Source organism: Phyllobates terribilis, unplaced genomic scaffold (genome assembly GCF_046119375.1).
Source record: "Phyllobates terribilis strain yellow unplaced genomic scaffold, ASM4611937v1 Scaffold_13__5_contigs__length_258822181, whole genome shotgun sequence".
In the NCBI taxonomy this organism is placed as follows: Eukaryota; Metazoa; Chordata; class Amphibia; order Anura; family Dendrobatidae; genus Phyllobates; species Phyllobates terribilis.
Window position 1 is genome coordinate 64,731,945 of NW_027362773.1, and position 23,292 is coordinate 64,755,236.

Below are 23,292 nucleotides of genomic sequence, written 5' to 3' on the forward strand. Positions count from 1 at the left end.
AATGCTTCGGAACTCTTCCATTGTTCTCGGAATTCTACTGAAGTTTAAAAATGCTTCACAACTCTTCCATTGTTCTCGGAATTCCGCTGAAGTTTAAAAATGCTTCGGAACTCTTGCATTGTTCCCGGAATTCTGCTGAAGTTTATAAATGCTTGGGAACTCTTCCATTGTTATCGGAATTCCGCTGAAGTTTAAAAATGCTTCGGAACACTTCGATTGTTCGCAGAATTTCTCTGAAGTTTAAAAATGCTTCGGAACTCTTCCAATGTTCTCGGAATTCCGTGAAGTTTAAAAATGCTTCGAAACTCTTCCATTGTTCTCGGAATCCTGCTCATGTTTAAAAATGCTTCGGAACGCTTCCATTGTTCTCAGAATTCTGCTGAAGCTTAAAAATGCTTCGGAACTCTTCCATTGTTCTCGGAATTCCGCTGAAGTTTAAAAATGCTTCGGAACACTTCCATTGTTCGCAGAATTTCTCTGAAGTTTAAAAATGCTTCTGAACTCTTCCGTTTTTCTCGGAATTCCGTTAAGTTTAAAAATGCTTCGGAACTCTTCCATTGTTCTCAGAATTCTGCTGATGTTTAAAAATGCTTCGGAACTCTTCCATTGTTCTCGTAATCCTGCTGATGTTTAAAAATGCTTCGGAACTCTTCCATTGTTCTCAGAATTCCGCTGAAGTTTAAAAATGCTTTGGATTTCTTCTCTTGTTCTCGAAATTCCACTGACGTTTAAAAGTGCTTCGGAAAACTTCCATTGTTCGCAGAATTCCTCTGAAGTTTAAAAATGCTTTAGAACTTTTCCATTGTTCTCTTAATTCCGTGTAGTTTAAAAATGCTTCGGAACTCTTCCATTGTTCTCAGAATTATGCTGACGCTTAAAAATGCTTCGGAACTCTTCCATTGTTCTCGTAATCCTGCTGATGTTTAAAAAGGCTTCGGAACTCGTCCATTGTTCTCGGAATTCCGCTGAAGTTTAAAAATGCTTCGGAACTCTTCCATTGTTCCCGGATGTCCGTAGAAGTTTAAAAATGCTTCGTAATTCTTAAATTGTTTTCGGAATTCCGCTGAAGTTTAAAAATGCTTCGGAACTCTTTCATTGTTCTCAGAATTCTGCTAACGTTTAAAAATGATTCAGAACACTTCCATTGTTCTCAGAATTCCCTGAAGTTTAAAAATGCTTCGGAACTCTTCCATTGTTCTCGGAATTCCGCTGAAGTGTAAAAATGTTTCGGAACTCTTCCATTTTTCTCGGAATTCCGCTGACATTTAAAAATGCTTCGGAACTCTTCCATTGTTCTCGGAATTCTGCTGAAGTTTAAAAATGCTTCGGAACTCTTCCATTGTTTTTGTAATTCTACTGAAGTTTAAAAATGCTTCGGAACTCTTCCATTGTTCTCGGAATTTCGCTGAGGTTTAAAAATGCTTCGGAACTCTTCCATTGTTCTCGGAATTCCGCTGAAGTGTAAAAATGCTTCCGAACTCTTCCATTTTTCTCGGAATTCCGCTGACATTTAAAAATGCTTCGGAACTCTTCCATTGTTCGCAGAATTTCTCTGAAGTTTAAAAATGCTTCGGAACTCTTCCATTGTTCTCGGAATTCCGTGAAGTTTAAAAATGCTTCGAAACTCTTCCATTGTTCTCGGAATTCCGCTGAAGTTTAAAAATGCTTCGGAACTCTTGCATTGTTCCCGGAATTCTGCTGAAGTTTATAAATGCTTCGGAACTCTTCTATTGTTATCGGAATTCCGCTGAAGTTTAAAAATGCTTCGGAACTCTTCCATTGTTCTCAGAATTCTGCTGATGTTTAAAAATGCTTCGGAACTCTTCCATTGTTCTCGTAATCCTGCTGATGTTTAAAAATGCTTTGGAACTCTTCCATTGTTCTCAGAATTCCGCTGAAGTTTAAAAATGCTTTGGATTTCTTCTCTTGTTCTCGAAATTCCACTGACGTTTAAAAGTGCTTCGGAAAACTTCCATTGTTCGCAAAATTCCTCTGAAGTTTAAAAATGCTTTAGAACTTTTCCATTGTTCTCAGAATTATGCTGACGCTTAAAAATGCTTCGGAACTCTTCCATTGTTCTCGTAATCCTGCTGATGTTTAAAAAGGCTTCGGAACTCTTCCATTGTTTTTGTAATTCTACTGAAGTTTAAAAATGCTTCGGAACTCTTCCATTGTTCTCGGAATTTCGCTGAGGTTTAAAAATGCTTCGGAACTCTTCCATTGTTCTCGGAATTCTGCTGACATTTAAAAATGCTTCGGAACTCTTCCATTGTTCTCGGAATTCTGCTGAAGTTTAAAAATGCTTCGGAACTCTTCCATTGTTTTTGTAATTCTACTGAAGTTTAAAAATGCTTCGGAACTCTTCCATTGTTCTCGGAATTTCGCTGAGGTTTAAAAATGCTTCGGAACTCTTCCATTGTTCTCGGAATTCCGCTGAAGTGTAAAAATGCTTCCGAACTCTTCCATTTTTCTCGGAATTCCGCTGACATTTAAAAATGCTTCGGAACTCTTCCATTGTTCTCGGAATTCTGCTGAAGTTTAAAAATGCTTCGGAACTCTTCCATTGTTTTTGGAATTCTACTGAAGTTTAAATATGCTTCGGAACTCTTCCATTGTTATCGGAATTCTACTGACATTTAAAAATGCTTCGGAACTCTACAATTGTTCTCGGAATTCCGCTGAAGTTTAAAAATGCTTCGGAACTCTTCCATTGTTCTCGGAATTCTGCTGACATTTAAAAATGCTTCGGAACTCTTCCATTGTTCTCGGAATTCTGCTGAAGTTTAAAAATGCTTCGGAACTCTTCCATTGTTTTTGTAATTCTACTGAAGTTTAAAAATGCTTCGGAACTCTTCCATTGTTCTCGGAATTCTACTGAAGTTTAAAAATGCTTCACAACTCTTCCATTGTTCTCGGAATTCCGCTGAAGTTTAAAAATGCTTCGGAACTCTTGCATTGTTCCCGGAATTCTGCTGAAGTTTATAAATGCTTCGGAACTCTTCCATTGTTCGCAGAATTTCTCTGAAGTTTAAAAATGCTTCGGAACTCTTCCATTGTTCTCGGAATTCCGTGAAGTTTAAAAATGCTTCGAAACTCTTCCATTGTTCTCGGAATCCTGCTCATGTTTAAAAATGCTTCGGAACGCTTCCATTGTTCTCAGAATTCTGCTGAAGTTTAAAAATGCTTCGGAACTCTTCCATTGTTCTCGGAATTCTGCTGACATTTAAAATTGCTTCGGAACTCTTCCATTGTTCTCGGAATTCTGCTGAAGTTTAAAAATGCTTCGGAACTCTTCCATTGTTCTCGGAATTTTGCTGAAGTTTAAAAATGCTTCGGAACTCTTCCATTGTTCTCAGAATTCTGCTGACGTTTAAAAATGCTTCGGAACGCTTCCATTGTTCTCGGAATCCTGCTGATGTTTAAAAATGCTTCGGAACTCTTCCATTGTTCTCAGAATTCTGCTGAAGTTTAAAAATGCTTCGGAACTCTTCCATTGTTCGCAAAATTCTGCTGACGATAGAAATGCTTCGGAACTCTTGCATTGTTCTCGGAATTCCGTGAAGTTTAAAAATGCTTCGAAACTCTTCCATTGTTCTCGGAATCCTGCTCATGTTTAAAAATGCTTCGGAACGCTTCCATTGTTCTCAGAATTCTGCTGAAGTTTAAAAATGCTTCGGAACTCTTCCATTGTTCTCGGAATTCCGCTGAAGTTTAAAAATGCTTCGGAACACTTCCATTGTTCGCAGAATTTCTCTGAAGTTTAAAAATGCTTCTGAACTCTTCCGTTTTTCTCGGAATTCCGTTAAGTTTAAAAATGCTTCGGAACTCTTCCATTGTTCTCAGAATTCTGCTGATGTTTAAAAATGCTTCGGAACTCTTCCATTGTTCTCGTAATCCTGCTGATGTTTAAAAATGCTTTGGAACTCTTCCATTGTTCTCAGAATTCCGCTGAAGTTTAAAAATGCTTTGGATTTCTTCTCTTGTTCTCGAAATTCCACTGACGTTTAAAAGTGCTTCGGAAAACTTCCATTGTTCGCAAAATTCCTCTGAAGTTTAAAAATGCTTTAGAACTTTTCCATTGTTCTCAGAATTATGCTGACGCTTAAAAATGCTTCGGAACTCTTCCATTGTTCTCGTAATCCTGCTGATGTTTAAAAAGGCTTCGGAACTCTTCCATTGTTTTTGTAATTCTACTGAAGTTTAAAAATGCTTCGGAACTCTTCCATTGTTCTCGGAATTTCGCTGAGGTTTAAAAATGCTTCGGAACTCTTCCATTGTTCTCGGAATTCTGCTGACATTTAAAAATGCTTCGGAACTCTTCCATTGTTCTCGGAATTCTGCTGAAGTTTAAAAATGCTTCGGAACTCTTCCATTGTTTTTGTAATTCTACTGAAGTTTAAAAATGCTTCGGAACTCTTCCATTGTTCTCGGAATTTCGCTGAGGTTTAAAAATGCTTCGGAACTCTTCCATTGTTCTCGGAATTCCGCTGAAGTGTAAAAATGCTTCCGAACTCTTCCATTTTTCTCGGAATTCCGCTGACATTTAAAAATGCTTCGGAACTCTTCCATTGTTCTCGGAATTCTGCTGAAGTTTAAAAATGCTTCGGAACTCTTCCATTGTTTTTGGAATTCTACTGAAGTTTAAATATGCTTCGGAACTCTTCCATTGTTATCGGAATTCTACTGACATTTAAAAATGCTTCGGAACTCTACAATTGTTCTCGGAATTCCGCTGAAGTTTAAAAATGCTTCGGAACTCTTCCATTGTTCTCGGAATTCTGCTGACATTTAAAAATGCTTCGGAACTCTTCCATTGTTCTCGGAATTCTGCTGAAGTTTAAAAATGCTTCGGAACTCTTCCATTGTTTTTGTAATTCTACTGAAGTTTAAAAATGCTTCGGAACTCTTCCATTGTTCTCGGAATTCTACTGAAGTTTAAAAATGCTTCACAACTCTTCCATTGTTCTCGGAATTCCGCTGAAGTTTAAAAATGCTTCGGAACTCTTGCATTGTTCCCGGAATTCTGCTGAAGTTTATAAATGCTTCGGAACTCTTCCATTGTTCGCAGAATTTCTCTGAAGTTTAAAAATGCTTCGGAACTCTTCCATTGTTCTCGGAATTCCGTGAAGTTTAAAAATGCTTCGAAACTCTTCCATTGTTCTCGGAATCCTGCTCATGTTTAAAAATGCTTCGGAACGCTTCCATTGTTCTCAGAATTCTGCTGAAGTTTAAAAATGCTTCGGAACTCTTCCATTGTTCTCGGAATTCTGCTGACATTTAAAAATGCTTCGGAACTCTTCCATTGTTCTCGGAATTCTGCTGAAGTTTAAAAATGCTTCGGAACTCTTCCATTGTTCTCGGAATTTTGCTGAAGTTTAAAAATGCTTCGGAACTCTTCCATTGTTCTCAGAATTCTGCTGACGTTTAAAAATGCTTCGGAACGCTTCCATTGTTCTCGGAATCCTGCTGATGTTTAAAAATGCTTCGGAACTCTTCCATTGTTCTCAGAATTCTGCTGAAGTTTAAAAATGCTTCGGAACTCTTCCATTGTTCGCAAAATTCTGCTGACGATAGAAATGCTTCGGAACTCTTGCATTGTTCTCGGAATTCTACTGAAGTTTATAAATGCTTCGGAACTCTTCCATTGTTCTCGGAATTCCGCTGAAGTTTAAAAATGCTTCGGAACACTTCCATTGTTCGCAGAATTTCTCTGAAGTTTAAAAATGCTTCTGAACTCTTCCGTTTTTCTCGGAATTCCGTTAAGTTTAAAAATGCTTCGGAACTCTTCCATTGTTCTCAGAATTCTGCTGATGTTTAAAAATGCTTCGGAACTCTTCCATTGTTCTCGTAATCCTGCTGATGTTTAAAAATGCTTCGGAACTCTTCCATTGTTCTCAGAATCCCTTTGATGTTTAAAAATGCTTCGGAATTCTTAAATTGTTCTGGGAATTCCGCTGAAGTTTAAAAATGCTTCGGAACTCTTCCATTATTCTCGGAATTCCGCTGAAATTTAAAAATGCTTCAGAACCCTTCCATTGTTCTCGGAATTCCGCTGAAGTTTAAAAATGCTTCGGAACTCTTCCATTGTTCTCGGAATTCCGCTGAAGTTTAAAAATGCTTCGGAACTCTTCCATTGTTCTCAGAATTCTGATAACGTTTAGAAATGCTTCAGAACACTTCCATTGTTCTCAGAATTCTGCTGATGTTTAAAAATGCTTCGGAACTCTTCCATTGTTCGCAGAATTCCTCTGAAGTTTAAAAATGCTTTAGAACTTTTCCATTGTTCTCTTAATTCCGTGTAGTTTAAAAATGCTTCGGATCTCTTCCATTGTTCTCAGAATTATGCTGACGTTTAAAAATGCTTCGGAACTATTCCATTGTTCTCGGAATTCCGCTGATGTTTAAAAATGCTTTGGAACTCTTCCATTGTTCTCAGAATCCCTTTGATGTTTAAAAATGCTTCGGAATTCTTAAATTGTTCTGGGAATTCCGCTGAAGTTTAAAAATGCTTCGGAACTCTTCCATTGTTCTCGGAATTATGCTGAAGTTTAAAAATGCTTCGGAACGCTTCCATTGTTCTCGGAATTTTGCTGAAGTTTAAAAATGCTTCGGAACTCTTCCATTGTTCTCAGAATTCCGCTGAAGTTTAAAAATGCTTTGGATTTCTTCTCTTGTTCTCGAAATTCAACTGACGTTTAAAAGTGCTACGGAAAACTTCCATTGTTCGCAGAATTCCTCTGAAGTTTAAAAATGCTTTAGAACTTTTCCATTGTTCTCTTAATTCCGTGTAGTTTAAAAATGCTTCGGAATTCTTCCATTGTTCTCAGAATTATGCTGACGCTTAAAAATGCTTCGGAACTCTTCCATTGTTCTCGTAATCCTGCTGATGTTTAAAAACTCTTCGGAACTCTTCCATTGTTCTCGGAATTCCGCTGAAGTTTAAAAATGCTTCGGAACTCTTCCATTGTTCCCGGATGTCCGTAGAAGTTTAAAAATGCTTCGTAATTCTTAAATTGTTTTCGGAATTCCACTGAAGTTTAAAAATGCTTCGGAACTCTTTCATTGTTCTCAGAATTCTGCTAACGTTTAAAAATGCTTCAGAACACTTTCATTGTTCTCAGAATTCCCTGAAGTTTAAAAATGCTTCGGAACCCTTCCATTGTTCTCGGAATTCCGCTGAAGTGTAAAAATGCTTCGGAACTCTTCCATTTTTCTCGGAATTCCGCTGACATTTAAAAATGCTTCGGAACTCTTCCATTGTTCTCGGAATTCTGCTGAAGTTTAAAAATGCTTCGGAACTCTTCCATTGTTTTTGGAATTCTACTGAAGTTTAAATATGCTTCGGAACTCTTCCATTGTTATCGGAATTCTACTGACATTTAAAAATGCTTCGGAACTCTACAATTGTTCTCGGAATTCCGCTGAAGTTTAAAAATGCTTCGGAACTCTTCCATTGTTCTCGGAATTCTGCTGACATTTAAAAATGCTTCGGAACTCTTCCATTGTTCTCGGAATTCTGCTGAAGTTTAAAAATGCTTCGGAACTCTTCCATTGTTTTTGTAATTCTACTGAAGTTTAAAAATGCTTCGGAACTCTTCCATTGTTCTCGGAATTCTACTGAAGTTTAAAAATGCTTCACAACTCTTCCATTGTTCTCGGAATTCCGCTGAAGTTTAAAAATGCTTCGGAACTCTTGCATTGTTCCCGGAATTCTGCTGAAGTTTATAAATGCTTGGGAACTCTTCCATTGTTATCGGAATTCCGCTGAAGTTTAAAAATGCTTCGGAACACTTCGATTGTTCGCAGAATTTCTCTGAAGTTTAAAAATGCTTCGGAACTCTTCCAATGTTCTCGGAATTCCGTGAAGTTTAAAAATGCTTCGAAACTCTTCCATTGTTCTCGGAATCCTGCTCATGTTTAAAAATGCTTCGGAACGCTTCCATTGTTCTCAGAATTCTGCTGAAGCTTAAAAATGCTTCGGAACTCTTCCATTGTTCTCGGAATTCCGCTGAAGTTTAAAAATGCTTCGGAACACTTCCATTGTTCGCAGAATTTCTCTGAAGTTTAAAAATGCTTCTGAACTCTTCCATTTTTCTCGGAATTCCGTTAAGTTTAAAAATGCTTCGGAACTCTTCCATTGTTCTCAGAATTCTGCTGATGTTTAAAAATGCTTCGGAACTCTTCCATTGTTCTCAGAATTCCGCTGAAGTTTAAAAATGCTTTGGATTTCTTCTCTTGTTCTCGATATTCCACTGACGTTTAAAAGTGCTTCGGAAAACTTCCATTGTTCGCAGAATTCCTCTGAAGTTTAAAAATGCTTTAGAACTTTTCCATTGTTCTCTTAATTCCGTGTAGTTTAAAAATGCTTCGGAACTCTTCCATTGTTCTCAGAATTATGCTGACGCTTAAAAATGCTTCGGAACTCTTCCATTGTTCTCGTAATCCTGCTGATGTTTAAAAAGGCTTCGGAACTCGTCCATTGTTCTCGGAATTCCGCTGAAGTTTAAAAATGCTTCGGAACTCTTCCATTGTTCCCGGATGTCCGTAGAAGTTTAAAAATGCTTCGTAATTCTTAAATTGTTTTCGGAATTCCGCTGAAGTTTAAAAATGCTTCGGAACTCTTTCATTGTTCTCAGAATTCTGCTAACGTTTAAAAATGCTTCAGAACACTTCCATTGTTCTCAGAATTCCCTGAAGTTTAAAAATGCTTCGGAACTCTTCCATTGTTCTCGGAATTCCGCTGAAGTGTAAAAATGCTTCGGAACTCTTCCATTTTTCTCGGAATTCCGCTGACATTTAAAAATGCTTCGGAACTCTTCCATTGGTCTCGGAATTCTGCTGAAGTTTAAAAATGCTTCGGAACTCTTCCATTGTTTTTGTAATTCTACTGAAGTTTAAAAATGCTTCGGAACTCTTCCATTGTTCTCGGAATTTCGCTGAGGTTTAAAAATGCTTCGGAACTCTTCCATTGTTCTCGGAATTCCGCTGAAGTGTAAAAATGCTTCCGAACTCTTCCATTTTTCTCGGAATTCCGCTGACATTTAAAAATGCTTCGGAACTCTTCCATTGTTCGCAGAATTTCTCTGAAGTTTAAAAATGCTTCGGAACTCTTCCATTGTTCTCGGAATTCCGTGAAGTTTAAAAATGCTTCGAAACTCTTCCATTGTTCTCGGAATTCCGCTGAAGTTTAAAAATGCTTCGGAACTCTTGCATTGTTCCCGGAATTCTGCTGAAGTTTATAAATGCTTCGGAACTCTTCTATTGTTATCGGAATTCCGCTGAAGTTTAAAAATGCTTCGGAACACTTCCATTGTTCGCAGAATTTCTCTGAAGTTTAAAAATGCTTCGGAACTCTTCCATTGTTCTCGGAATTCCGTGAAGTTTAAAAATGCTTCGAAACTCTTCCATTGTTCTCGGAATCCTGCTCATGTTTAAAAATGCTTCGGAACGCTTCCATTGTTCTCAGAATTCTGCTGAAGTTTAAAAATGCTTCGGAACTCTTCCATTGTTCTCGGAATTCCGCTGAAGTTTAAAAATGCTTCGGAACACTTCCATTGTTCGCAGAATTTCTCTGAAGTTTAAAAATGCTTCTGAACTCTTCCGTTTTTCTCGGAATTCCGTTAAGTTTAAAAATGCTTCGGAACTCTTCCATTGTTCTCAGAATTCTGCTGATGTTTAAAAATGCTTCGGAACTCTTCCATTGTTCTCGTAATCCTGCTGATGTTTAAAAATGCTTTGGAACTCTTCCATTGTTCTCAGAATTCCGCTGAAGTTTAAAAATGCTTTGGATTTCTTCTCTTGTTCTCGAAATTCCACTGACGTTTAAAAGTGCTTCGGAAAACTTCCATTGTTCGCAAAATTCCTCTGAAGTTTAAAAATGCTTTAGAACTTTTCCATTGTTCTCAGAATTATGCTGACGCTTAAAAATGCTTCGGAACTCTTCCATTGTTCTCGTAATCCTGCTGATGTTTAAAAAGGCTTCGGAACTCTTCCATTGTTTTTGTAATTCTACTGAAGTTTAAAAATGCTTCGGAACTCTTCCATTGTTCTCGGAATTTCGCTGAGGTTTAAAAATGCTTCGGAACTCTTCCATTGTTCTCGGAATTCTGCTGACATTTAAAAATGCTTCGGAACTCTTCCATTGTTCTCGGAATTCTGCTGAAGTTTAAAAATGCTTCGGAACTCTTCCATTGTTTTTGTAATTCTACTGAAGTTTAAAAATGCTTCGGAACTCTTCCATTGTTCTCGGAATTTCGCTGAGGTTTAAAAATGCTTCGGAACTCTTCCATTGTTCTCGGAATTCCGCTGAAGTGTAAAAATGCTTCCGAACTCTTCCATTTTTCTCGGAATTCCGCTGACATTTAAAAATGCTTCGGAACTCTTCCATTGTTCTCGGAATTCTGCTGAAGTTTAAAAATGCTTCGGAACTCTTCCATTGTTTTTGGAATTCTACTGAAGTTTAAATATGCTTCGGAACTCTTCCATTGTTATCGGAATTCTACTGACATTTAAAAATGCTTCGGAACTCTACAATTGTTCTCGGAATTCCGCTGAAGTTTAAAAATGCTTCGGAACTCTTCCATTGTTCTCGGAATTCTGCTGACATTTAAAAATGCTTCGGAACTCTTCCATTGTTCTCGGAATTCTGCTGAAGTTTAAAAATGCTTCGGAACTCTTCCATTGTTTTTGTAATTCTACTGAAGTTTAAAAATGCTTCGGAACTCTTCCATTGTTCTCGGAATTCTACTGAAGTTTAAAAATGCTTCACAACTCTTCCATTGTTCTCGGAATTCCGCTGAAGTTTAAAAATGCTTCGGAACTCTTGCATTGTTCCCGGAATTCTGCTGAAGTTTATAAATGCTTCGGAACTCTTCCATTGTTCGCAGAATTTCTCTGAAGTTTAAAAATGCTTCGGAACTCTTCCATTGTTCTCGGAATTCCGTGAAGTTTAAAAATGCTTCGAAACTCTTCCATTGTTCTCGGAATCCTGCTCATGTTTAAAAATGCTTCGGAACGCTTCCATTGTTCTCAGAATTCTGCTGAAGTTTAAAAATGCTTCGGAACTCTTCCATTGTTCTCGGAATTCTGCTGACATTTAAAAATGCTTCGGAACTCTTCCATTGTTCTCGGAATTCTGCTGAAGTTTAAAAATGCTTCGGAACTCTTCCATTGTTCTCGGAATTTTGCTGAAGTTTAAAAATGCTTCGGAACTCTTCCATTGTTCTCAGAATTCTGCTGACGTTTAAAAATGCTTCGGAACGCTTCCATTGTTCTCGGAATCCTGCTGATGTTTAAAAATGCTTCGGAACTCTTCCATTGTTCTCAGAATTCTGCTGAAGTTTAAAAATGCTTCGGAACTCTTCCATTGTTCGCAAAATTCTGCTGACGATAGAAATGCTTCGGAACTCTTGCATTGTTCTCGGAATTCTACTGAAGTTTATAAATGCTTCGGAACTCTTCCATTGTTCTCGGAATTCCGCTGAAGTTTAAAAATGCTTCGGAACACTTCCATTGTTCGCAGAATTTCTCTGAAGTTTAAAAATGCTTCTGAACTCTTCCGTTTTTCTCGGAATTCCGTTAAGTTTAAAAATGCTTCGGAACTCTTCCATTGTTCTCAGAATTCTGCTGATGTTTAAAAATGCTTCGGAACTCTTCCATTGTTCTCGTAATCCTGCTGATGTTTAAAAATGCTTCGGAACTCTTCCATTGTTCTCAGAATCCCTTTGATGTTTAAAAATGCTTCGGAATTCTTAAATTGTTCTGGGAATTCCGCTGAAGTTTAAAAATGCTTCGGAACTCTTCCATTATTCTCGGAATTCCGCTGAAATTTAAAAATGCTTCAGAACCCTTCCATTGTTCTCGGAATTCCGCTGAAGTTTAAAAATGCTTCGGAACTCTTCCATTGTTCTCGGAATTCCGCTGAAGTTTAAAAATGCTTCGGAACTCTTCCATTGTTCTCAGAATTCTGATAACGTTTAGAAATGCTTCAGAACACTTCCATTGTTCTCAGAATTCTGCTGATGTTTAAAAATGCTTCGGAACTCTTCCATTGTTCGCAGAATTCCTCTGAAGTTTAAAAATGCTTTAGAACTTTTCCATTGTTCTCTTAATTCCGTGTAGTTTAAAAATGCTTCGGATCTCTTCCATTGTTCTCAGAATTATGCTGACGTTTAAAAATGCTTCGGAACTATTCCATTGTTCTCGGAATTCCGCTGATGTTTAAAAATGCTTTGGAACTCTTCCATTGTTCTCAGAATCCCTTTGATGTTTAAAAATGCTTCGGAATTCTTAAATTGTTCTGGGAATTCCGCTGAAGTTTAAAAATGCTTCGGAACTCTTCCATTGTTCTCGGAATTATGCTGAAGTTTAAAAATGCTTCGGAACGCTTCCATTGTTCTCGGAATTTTGCTGAAGTTTAAAAATGCTTCGGAACTCTTCCATTGTTCTCAGAATTCCGCTGAAGTTTAAAAATGCTTTGGATTTCTTCTCTTGTTCTCGAAATTCAACTGACGTTTAAAAGTGCTACGGAAAACTTCCATTGTTCGCAGAATTCCTCTGAAGTTTAAAAATGCTTTAGAACTTTTCCATTGTTCTCTTAATTCCGTGTAGTTTAAAAATGCTTCGGAATTCTTCCATTGTTCTCAGAATTATGCTGACGCTTAAAAATGCTTCGGAACTCTTCCATTGTTCTCGGAATTCCGCTGAAGTTTAAAAATGCTTCGGAACTCTTCCATTGTTCCCGGATGTCCGTAGAAGTTTAAAAATGCTTCGTAATTCTTAAATTGTTTTCGGAATTCCACTGAAGTTTAAAAATGCTTCGGAACTCTTTCATTGTTCTCAGAATTCTGCTAACGTTTAAAAATGCTTCAGAACACTTTCATTGTTCTCAGAATTCCCTGAAGTTTAAAAATGCTTCGGAACCCTTCCATTGTTCTCGGAATTCCGCTGAAGTGTAAAAATGCTTCGGAACTCTTCCATTTTTCTCGGAATTCCGCTGACATTTAAAAATGCTTCGGAACTCTTCCATTGTTCTCGGAATTCTGCTGAAGTTTAAAAATGCTTCGGAACTCTTCCATTGTTTTTGGAATTCTACTGAAGTTTAAATATGCTTCGGAACTCTTCCATTGTTCTCGGAATTCTGCTGAAGTTTAAAAATGCTTCGGAACTCTTCCATTGTTTTTGTAATTCTACTGAAGTTTAAAAATGCTTCGGAACTCTTCCATTGTTCTCGGAATTTCGCTGAGGTTTAAAAATGCTTCGGAACTCTTCCATTGTTCTCGGAATTCCGCTGAAGTGTAAAAATGCTTCCGAACTCTTCCATTTGTCTCGGAATTCCGCTGACATTTAAAAATGCTTCGGAACTCTTCCATTGTTCTCGGAATTCTGCTGAAGTTTAAAAATGCTTCGGAACTCTTCCATTGTTTTTGGAATTCTACTGAAGTTTAAATATGCTTCGGAACTCTTCCATTGTTATCGGAATTCTACTGACATTTAAAAATGCTTCGGAACTCTACAATTGTTCTCGGAATTCCGCTGAAGTTTAAAAATGCTTCGGAACTCTTCCATTGTTCTCGGAATTCTGCTGACATTTAAAAATGCTTCGGAACTCTTCCATTGTTCTCGGAATTCTGCTGAAGTTTAAAAATGCTTCGGAACTCTTCCATTGTTTTTGTAATTCTACTGAAGTTTAAAAATGCTTCGGAACTCTTCCATTGTTCTCGGAATTCTACTGAAGTTTAAAAATGCTTCACAACTCTTCCATTGTTCTCGGAATTCCGCTGAAGTTTAAAAATGCTTCGGAACTCTTGCATTGTTCCCGGAATTCTGCTGAAGTTTATAAATGCTTGGGAACTCTTCCATTGTTATCGGAATTCCGCTGAAGTTTAAAAATGCTTCGGAACACTTCGATTGTTCGCAGAATTTCTCTGAAGTTTAAAAATGCTTCGGAACTCTTCCAATGTTCTCGGAATTCCGTGAAGTTTAAAAATGCTTCGAAACTCTTCCATTGTTCTCGGAATCCTGCTCATGTTTAAAAATGCTTCGGAACGCTTCCATTGTTCTCAGAATTCTGCTGAAGCTTAAAAATGCTTCGGAACTCTTCCATTGTTCTCGGAATTCCGCTGAAGTTTAAAAATGCTTCGGAACACTTCCATTGTTCGCAGAATTTCTCTGAAGTTTAAAAATGCTTCTGAACTCTTCCGTTTTTCTCGGAATTCCGTTAAGTTTAAAAATGCTTCGGAACTCTTCCATTGTTCTCAGAATTCTGCTGATGTTTAAAAATGCTTCGGAACTCTTCCATTGTTCTCGTAATCCTGCTGATGTTTAAAAATGCTTCTGAACTCTTCCATTGTTCTCAGAATTCTGCTGATGTTTAAAAATGCTTCGGAACTCGTCCATTGTTCTCGGAATTCCGCTGAAGTTTAAAAATGCTTCGGAACTCTTCCATTGTTCCCGGATGTCCGTAGAAGTTTAAAAATGCTTCGTAATTCTTAAATTGTTTTCGGAATTCCGCTGAAGTTTAAAAATGCTTCGGAACTCTTTCATTGTTCTCAGAATTCTGCTAACGTTTAAAAATGCTTCAGAACACTTCCATTGTTCTCAGAATTCCCTGAAGTTTAAAAATGCTTCGGAACTCTTCCATTGTTCTCGGAATTCCGCTGAAGTGTAAAAATGCTTCGGAACTCTTCCATTTTTCTCGGAATTCCGCTGACATTTAAAAATGCTTCGGAACTCTTCCATTGTTCTCGGAATTCTGCTGAAGTTTAAAAATGCTTCGGAACTCTTCCATTGTTTTTGTAATTCTACTGAAGTTTAAAAATGCTTCGGAACTCTTCCATTGTTCTCGGAATTTCGCTGAGGTTTAAAAATGCTTCGGAACTCTTCCATTGTTCTCGGAATTCCGCTGAAGTGTAAAAATGCTTCCGAACTCTTCCATTTTTCTCGGAATTCCGCTGACATTTAAAAATGCTTCGGAACTCTTCCATTGTTCGCAGAATTTCTCTGAAGTTTAAAAATGCTTCGGAACTCTTCCATTGTTCTCGGAATTCCGTGAAGTTTAAAAATGCTTCGAAACTCTTCCATTGTTCTCGGAATTCCGCTGAAGTTTAAAAATGCTTCGGAACTCTTGCATTGTTCCCGGAATTCTGCTGAAGTTTATAAATGCTTCGGAACTCTTCTATTGTTATCGGAATTCCGCTGAAGTTTAAAAATGCTTCGGAACACTTCCATTGTTCGCAGAATTTCTCTGAAGTTTAAAAATGCTTCGGAACTCTTCCATTGTTCTCGGAATTCCGTGAAGTTTAAAAATGCTTCGAAACTCTTCCATTGTTCTCGGAATCCTGCTCATGTTTAAAAATGCTTCGGAACGCTTCCATTGTTCTCAGAATTCTGCTGAAGTTTAAAAATGCTTCGGAACTCTTCCATTGTTCTCGGAATTCCGCTGAAGTTTAAAAATGCTTCGGAACACTTCCATTGTTCGCAGAATTTCTCTGAAGTTTAAAAATGCTTCTGAACTCTTCCGTTTTTCTCGGAATTCCGTTAAGTTTAAAAATGCTTCGGAACTCTTCCATTGTTCTCAGAATTCTGCTGATGTTTAAAAATGCTTCGGAACTCTTCCATTGTTCTCGTAATCCTGCTGATGTTTAAAAATGCTTTGGAACTCTTCCATTGTTCTCAGAATTCCGCTGAAGTTTAAAAATGCTTTGGATTTCTTCTCTTGTTCTCGAAATTCCACTGACGTTTAAAAGTGCTTCGGAAAACTTCCATTGTTCGCAAAATTCCTCTGAAGTTTAAAAATGCTTTAGAACTTTTCCATTGTTCTCAGAATTATGCTGACGCTTAAAAATGCTTCGGAACTCTTCCATTGTTCTCGTAATCCTGCTGATGTTTAAAAAGGCTTCGGAACTCTTCCATTGTTTTTGTAATTCTACTGAAGTTTAAAAATGCTTCGGAACTCTTCCATTGTTCTCGGAATTTCGCTGAGGTTTAAAAATGCTTCGGAACTCTTCCATTGTTCTCGGAATTCTGCTGACATTTAAAAATGCTTCGGAACTCTTCCATTGTTCTCGGAATTCTGCTGAAGTTTAAAAATGCTTCGGAACTCTTCCATTGTTTTTGTAATTCTACTGAAGTTTAAAAATGCTTCGGAACTCTTCCATTGTTCTCGGAATTTCGCTGAGGTTTAAAAATGCTTCGGAACTCTTCCATTGTTCTCGGAATTCCGCTGAAGTGTAAAAATGCTTCCGAACTCTTCCATTTTTCTCGGAATTCCGCTGACATTTAAAAATGCTTCGGAACTCTTCCATTGTTCTCGGAATTCTGCTGAAGTTTAAAAATGCTTCGGAACTCTTCCATTGTTTTTGGAATTCTACTGAAGTTTAAATATGCTTCGGAACTCTTCCATTGTTATCGGAATTCTACTGACATTTAAAAATGCTTCGGAACTCTACAATTGTTCTCGGAATTCCGCTGAAGTTTAAAAATGCTTCGGAACTCTTCCATTGTTCTCGGAATTCTGCTGACATTTAAAAATGCTTCGGAACTCTTCCATTGTTCTCGGAATTCTGCTGAAGTTTAAAAATGCTTCGGAACTCTTCCATTGTTTTTGTAATTCTACTGAAGTTTAAAAATGCTTCGGAACTCTTCCATTGTTCTCGGAATTCCGCTGAAGTTTAAAAATGCTTCGGAACTCTTGCATTGTTCCCGGAATTCTGCTGAAGTTTATAAATGCTTCGGAACTCTTCTATTGTTATCGGAATTCCGCTGAAGTTTAAAAATGCTTCGGAACACTTCCATTGTTCGCAGAATTTCTCTGAAGTTTAAAAATGCTTCGGAACTCTTCCATTGTTCTCGGAATTCCGTGAAGTTTAAAAATGCTTCGAAACTCTTCCATTGTTCTCGGAATCCTGCTCATGTTTAAAAATGCTTCGGAACGCTTCCATTGTTCTCAGAATTCTGCTGAAGTTTAAAAATGCTTCGGAACTCTTCCATTGTTCTCGGAATTCCGCTGAAGTTTAAAAATGCTTCGGAACACTTCCATTGTTCGCAGAATTTCTCTGAAGTTTAAAAATGCTTCTGAACTCTTCGGTTTTTCTCGGAATTCCGTTAAGTTTAAAAATGCTTCGGAACTCTTCCATTGTTCTCAGAATTCTGCTGATGTTTAAAAATGCTTCGGAACTCTTCCATTGTTCTCGTAATCCTGCTGATGTTTAAAAATGCTTTGGAACTCTTCCATTGTTCTCAGAATTCCGCTGAAGTTTAAAAATGCTTTGGATTTCTTCTCTTGTTCTCGAAATTCCACTGACGTTTAAAAGTGCTTCGGAAAACTTCCATTGTTCGCAAAATTCCTCTGAAGTTTAAAAATGCTTTAGAACTTTTCCATTGTTCTCAGAATTATGCTGACGCTTAAAAATGCTTCGGAACTCTTCCATTGTTCTCGTAATCCTGCTGATGTTTAAAAAGGCTTCGGAACTCTTCCATTGTTTTTGTAATTCTACTGAAGTTTAAAAATGCTTCGGAACTCTTCCATTGTTCTCGGAATTTCGCTGAGGTTTAAAAATGCTTCGGAACTCTTCCATTGTTCTCGGAATTCCGCTGAAGTGTAAAAATGCTTCGGAACTCTTCCATTTTTCTCGGAATTCCGCTGACATTTAAAAATGCTTCGGAACTCTTCCATTGTTCTCGGAATTCTGCTGAAGATTAAAAATGCTTCGGAACTCTTCCATTGTTTTTGGAATTCTACTGAAGTTTAAAAATGCTTCGGAACTCTTCCATTGTTTTTGGAATTCTACTGAAGTTTAAATATGCTTCGGAACTCTTCCATTGTTATCGGAATTCTACTGACATTTAAAAATTCTTCGGAACTCTACAATTGTTCTCGGAATTCCGCTGAAGTTTAAAAATGCTTCGGAACTCTTCCATTGTTCTCGGAATTCTGCTGACATTTAAAAATGCTTCGGAACTCTTCCATTGTTCTCGTAATTCTGCTGAAGTTTAAAAATGCTTCGGAACTCTTCCATTGTTTTTGTAATTCTACTGAAGTTTAAAAATGCTTCGGAACTCTTCCATTGTTTTTGTAATTCTACTGAAGTTTAAAAATGCTTCGGAACTCTTCCATTGTTCTCGGAATTCTACTGAAGTTTAAAAATGCTTCACAACTTTTCCATTGTTCTCGGAATTCCGCTGAAGTTTAAAAATGCTTCGGAACTCTTGCATTGTTCCCGGAATTCTGCTGAAGTTTATAAATGCTTCGGAACTCTTCCATTGTTATCGGAATTCCGCTGAAGTTTAAAAATGCTTCGGAACACTTCCATTGTTCGCAGAATTTCTCTGAAGTTTAAAAATGCTTCGGAACTCTTCCATTGTTCTCGGAATTCCGTGAAGTTTAAAAATGCTTCGAAACTCTTCCATTGTTCTCGGAATCCTGCTCATGTTTAAAAATGCTTCGGAACGCTTCCATTGTTCTCAGAATTCTGCTGAAGTTTAAAAATGCTTCGGAACTCTTCCATTGTTCTCAGAATCCCTTTGATGTTTAAAAATGCTTTGGAATTCTTCCATTGTTCTGGGAATTCAGCTGGAGTTTAAAAATGCTTCGGAACTCTTCCATTATTCTTGGAATTCCGCTGAAGTTAAAAATGCTTCGGAACTCTTCCATTGTTCTCAGAATTCCGATGATGTTTAAAAATGATTCGGAACTCTTCCATTGTTCTCGGAATTCTGCTGACATTTAAAAATGCTTCGGAACTCTTCCATTGTTCTCGGAATTCTGCTGAAGTTTAAAAATGCTTCGGAACTCTTCCATTGTTCTCGGAATTTTGCTGAAGTTTAAAAATGCTTCGGAACTCTTCCATTGTTCTCAGAATTCTGCTGACGTTTAAAAATGCTTCGGAACGCTTCCATTGTTCTCGGAATCCTGCTGATGTTTAAAAATGCTTCGGAACTCTTCCATTGTTCTCAGAATTCTGCTGAAGTTTAAAAATGCTTCGGAACTCTTCCATTGTTCGCAAAATTCTGCTGACGATAGAAATGCTTCGGAACTCTTGCATTGTTCACGGAATTCTACTGAAGTTTATAAATGCTTCGGAACTCTTCCATTGTTCTCGGAATTCCGCTGAAGTTTAAAAATGCTTCGGAACACTTCCATTGTTCGCAGAATTTCTCTGAAGTTTAAAAATGCTTCTGAACTCTTCCGTTTTTCTCGGAATTCCGTTAAGTTTAAAAATGCTTCGGAACTCTTCCATTGTTCTCAGAATTCTGCTGATGTTTAAAAATGCTTCGGAACTCTTCCATTGTTCTCGTAATCCTGCTGATGTTTAAAAATGCTTCGGAACTCTTCCATTGTTCTCAGAATCCCTTTGATGTTTAAAAATGCTTCGGAATTCTTAAATTGTTCTGGGAATTCCGCTGAAGTTTAAAAATGCTTCGGAACTCTTCCATTATTCTCGGAATTCCGCTGAAATTTAAAAATGCTTCAGAACCCTTCCATTGTTCTCGGAATTCCGCTGAAGTTTAAAAATGCTTCGGAACTCTTCCATTGTTCTCGGAATTCCGCTGAAGTTTAAAAATGCTTCGGAACTCTTCCATTGTTCTCAGAATTCTGATAACGTTTAGAAATGCTTCAGAACACTTCCATTGTTCTCAGAATTCTGCTGATGTTTAAAAATGCTTCGGAACTCTTCCATTGTTCGCAGAATTCCTCTGAAGTTTAAAAATGCTTTAGAACTTTTCCATTGTTCTCTTAATTCCGTGTAGTTTAAAAATGCTTCGGATCTCTTCCATTGTTCTCAGAATTATGCTGACGTTTAAAAATGCTTCGGAACTATTCCATTGTTCTCGGAATTCCGCTGATGTTTAAAAATGCTTTGGAACTCTTCCATTGTTCTCAGAATCCCTTTGATGTTTAAAAATGCTTCGGAATTCTTAAATTGTTCTGGGAATTCCGCTGAAGTTTAAAAATGCTTCGGAACTCTTCCATTGTTCTCGGAATTATGCTGAAGTTTAAAAATGCTTCGGAACGCTTCCATTGTTCTCGGAATTTCGCTGAAGTTTAAAAATGCTTCGGAACTCTTCCATTGTTCTCAGAATTCCGCTGAAGTTTAAAAATGCTTTGGATTTCTTCTCTTGTTCTCGAAATTCAACTGACGTTTAAAAGTGCTACGGAAAACTTCCATTGTTCTCAGAATTCCTCTGAAGTTTAAAAATGCTTTAGAACTTTTCCATTGTTCTCTTAATTCCGTGTAGTTTAAAAATGCTTCGGAATTCTTCCATTGTTCTCAGAATTATGCTGACGCTTAAAAATGCTTCGGAACTCTTCCATTGTTCTCGTAATCCTGCTGATGTTTAAAAACTCTTCGGAACTCTTCCATTGTTCTCGGAATTCCGCTGAAGTTTAAAAATGCTTCGGAACTCTTCCATTGTTCCCGGATGTCCGTAGAAGTTTAAAAATGCTTCGTAATTCTTAAATTGTTTTCGGAATTTAACTGAAGTTTAAAAATGCTTCGGAACTCTTTCATTGTTCTCAGAATTCTGCTAACGTTTAAAAATGCTTCAGAACACTTTCATTGTTCTCAGAATTCCCTGAAGTTTAAAAATGCTTCGGAACCCTTCCATTGTTCTCGGAATTCCGCTGAAGTGTAAAAATGCTTCGGAACTCTTCCATTTTTCTCGGAATTCCGCTGACATTTAAAAATGCTTCGGAACTCTTCCATTGTTCTCGGAATTCTGCTGAAGTTTAAAAATGCTTCGGAACTCTTCCATTGTTTTTGGAATTCTACTGAAGTTTAAATATGCTTCGGAACTCTTCCATTGTTATCGGAATTCTACTGACATTTAAAAATGCTTCGGAACTCTACAATTGTTCTCGGAATTCCGCTGAAGTTTAAAAATGCTTCGGAACTCTTCCATTGTTCTCGGAATTCTGCTGACATTTAAAAATGCTTCGGAACTCTTCCATTGTTCTCGGAATTCTGCTGAAGTTTAAAGATGCTTCGGAACTCTTCCATTGTTTTTGTAATTCTACTGAAGTTTAAAAATGCTTCACAACTCTTCCATTGTTCTCGGAATTCCGCTGAAGTTTAAAAATGCTTCGGAACTCTTGCATTGTTCCCGGAATTCTGCTGAAGTTTATAAATGCTTCGGAACTCTTCTATTGTTATCGGAATTCCGCTGAAGTTTAAAAATGCTTCGGAACACTTCCATTGTTCGCAGAATTTCTCTGAAGTTTAAAAATGCTTCGGAACTCTTCCATTGTTCTCGGAATTCCGTGAAGTTTAAAAATGCTTCGAAACTCTTCCATTGTTCTCGGAATCCTGCTCATGTTTAAAAATGCTTCGGAACGCTTCCATTGTTCTCAGAATTCTGCTGAAGTTTAAAAATGCTTCGGAACTCTTCCATTGTTCTCGGAATTCCGCTGAAGTTTAAAAATGCTTCGGAACACTTCCATTGTTCGCAGAATTTCTCTGAAGTTTAAAAATGCTTCTGAACTCTTCCGTTTTTCTCGGAATTCCGTTAAGTTTAAAAATGCTTCGGAACTCTTCCATTGTTCTCAGAATTCTGCTGATGTTTAAAAATGCTTCGGAACTCTTCCATTGTTCTCGTAATCCTGCTGATGTTTAAAAATGCTTTGGAACTCTTCCATTGTTCTCAGAATTCCGCTGAAGTTTAAAAATGCTTTGGATTTCTTCTCTTGTTCTCGAAATTCCACTGACGTTTAAAAGTGCTTCGGAAAACTTCCATTGTTCGCAAAATTCCTCTGAAGTTTAAAAATGCTTTAGAACTTTTCCATTGTTCTCAGAATTATGCTGACGCTTAAAAATGCTTCGGAACTCTTCCATTGTTCTCGTAATCCTGCTGATGTTTAAAAAGGCTTCGGAACTCTTCCATTGTTTTTGTAATTCTACTGAAGTTTAAAAATGCTTCGGAACTCTTCCATTGTTCTCGGAATTTCGCTGAGGTTTAAAAATGCTTCGGAACTCTTCCATTGTTCTCGGAATTCTGCTGACATTTAAAAATGCTTCGGAACTCTTCCATTGTTCTCGGAATTCTGCTGAAGTTTAAAAATGCTTCGGAACTCTTCCATTGTTTTTGTAATTCTACTGAAGTTTAAAAATGCTTCGGAACTCTTCCATTGTTCTCGGAATTTCGCTGAGGTTTAAAAATGCTTCGGAACTCTTCCATTGTTCTCGGAATTCCGCTGAAGTGTAAAAATGCTTCCGAACTCTTCCATTTTTCTCGGAATTCCGCTGACATTTAAAAATGCTTCGGAACTCTTCCATTGTTCTCGGAATTCTGCTGAAGTTTAAAAATGCTTCGGAATTCTTCCATTGTTTTTGGAATTCTACTGAAGTTTAAATATGCTTCGGAACTCTTCCATTGTTATCGGAATTCTACTGACATTTAAAAATGCTTCGGAACTCTACAATTGTTCTCGGAATTCCGCTGAAGTTTAAAAATGCTTCGGAACTCTTCCATTGTTCTCGGAATTCTGCTGACATTTAAAAATGCTTCGGAACTCTTCCATTGTTCTCGGAATTCTGCTGAAGTTTAAAAATGCTTCGGAACTCTTCCATTGTTTTTGTAATTCTACTGAAGTTTAAAAATGCTTCGGAACTCTTCCATTGTTCTCGGAATTCTACTGAAGTTTAAAAATGCTTCACAACTCTTCCATTGTTCTCGGAATTCCGCTGAAGTTTAAAAATGCTTCGGAACTCTTGCATTGTTCCCGGAATTCTGCTGAAGTTTATAAATGCTTCGGAACTCTTCTATTGTTATCGGAATTCCGCTGAAGTTTAAAAATGCTTCGGAACACTTCCATTGTTCGCAGAATTTCTCTGAAGTTTAAAAATGCTTCGGAACTCTTCCATTGTTCTCGGAATTCCGTGAAGTTTAAAAATGCTTCGAAACTCTTCCATTGTTCTCGGAATCCTGCTCATGTTTAAAAATGCTTCGGAACGCTTCCATTGTTCTCAGAATTCTGCTGAAGTTTAAAAATGCTTCGGAACTCTTCCATTGTTCTCGGAATTCCGCTGAAGTTTAAAAATGCTTCGGAACACTTCCATTGTTCGCAGAATTTCTCTGAAGTTTAAAAATGCTTCTGAACTCTTCGGTTTTTCTCGGAATTCCGTTAAGTTTAAAAATGCTTCGGAACTCTTCCATTGTTCTCAGAATTCTGCTGATGTTTAAAAATGCTTCGGAACTCTTCCATTGTTCTCGTAATCCTGCTGATGTTTAAAAATGCTTTGGAACTCTTCCATTGTTCTCAGAATTCCGCTGAAGTTTAAAAATGCTTTGGATTTC